The 1,207-nt window shown below is 43.7% G+C and overlaps 1 non-coding gene across 1 annotated transcript; it reads left to right on the top strand.

The window, feature by feature from the left end:
* Positions 1 to 225: 225 nt before the first annotated feature.
* Positions 226 to 329, top strand: LOC140435349 (U6 spliceosomal RNA). Its single transcript, XR_011950154.1, has one exon. It is a non-coding gene; the product is annotated as a U6 spliceosomal RNA (small nuclear RNA).
* Positions 330 to 1,207: the final 878 nt, after the last annotated feature.

The following is a 1,207-nucleotide window of genomic DNA, read 5'->3' as shown; positions in this document are numbered from 1 at the left end:
ATTATACGGAGTTGAACCAGTTTAATTAAAAAACATGGGTTTGTTAAATCATGACCAAATAAACATTTTAGACCTTATGGTAAAATGTTTTTTACTATTTTAGATCGTTGTATTTTAAAATCTTGCAAAAAATAATTACCTAAAAAGAGATCAATAAATTAATTTAATAAAATATTAATATCGGCCTTCACAATACTAAAATTTTAATTATTTTATTTAAAATTTGTACTTGCTTCGGCGGTACTACTAAAGTTGGAACAATAGAGAGATGATTTAGCATGGTTCCGGATAAGGATGACACGCAAAATCGTAAAGCGTTCCACATTTTTCCCGAGGGTAGGGGTACCTACCAGTCTCTAGGTGGTGGATAGAAATACGGCTGTAAACATTTTGTGGCTAGTGGGGCTTTGGGAGGGGAGAACGAGGGTAAAATTTCTTAATCCCCTACCAATGCCCCGCCTCGGACCACCTACTCCAATTCCAAGTGAAGGTAACGAGCTGTGGGTGAAAGGTCGTTGGAGTAGTAGGCCATAGCGTTCCCCTGGTGGCACCAGGCAAAACCCCCCTGTAAATAGCCTTACCCTATTATGCGGTACTTTGGCCGGGAGGAACTGTTATATCCCTACACCACTTGTAGAACCTGAAATGACAAGAAACCATAAATCCAAAACAAAACCGAACCCTGGCCCCGACTTGGTCTCCCCCTCATTAGCTTCGGAGAGCTCCCCCATGTAGGCCTCCGTTCTCACCATACTATCGAAGAGCTCCCTCATGAAGGCCTTTGCTTCCACCTCATCATCGGAAAGATCCTTAATGGAGGCCTTGATGTCCCTAGAACCAGTGAATGACTCCCTGGGGTCTTCACAATAGAGAAGCAGGTCAACGGCTGCAAAAATTCGGGATCGTGTGGTCATTCGTGGTAGCGGGTCTAAGTCAGGACCTCACGCTTTTGTCTCTTTTTCAGAGGTAACTTCCATTTGTAATACCAGGACTAGGCTCAGCAATGTCCCCAAGGCTCAGTCAAGGTCTGAAATACGTCAAGAGAATAGACTGCGGCGCATGATTGTCCGTGAAGGACATAAGGCATCATTATTTACAGTATATGATTCCCTTGAATTTATTGATGCTCTGGGAGCTTATTGGGGTGAACCTCCGGGGTGTTGCCCTGTTAAAGCTCACCACGCGTCTGAAAGGAGGTAGGCTGATG

Source organism: Diabrotica undecimpunctata, chromosome 2, assembly GCF_040954645.1.
Source record: "Diabrotica undecimpunctata isolate CICGRU chromosome 2, icDiaUnde3, whole genome shotgun sequence".
NCBI classification, from domain to species: domain Eukaryota; kingdom Metazoa; phylum Arthropoda; class Insecta; order Coleoptera; family Chrysomelidae; genus Diabrotica; species Diabrotica undecimpunctata.
This window is presented reverse-complemented; position numbering and strand designations above follow the sequence as displayed.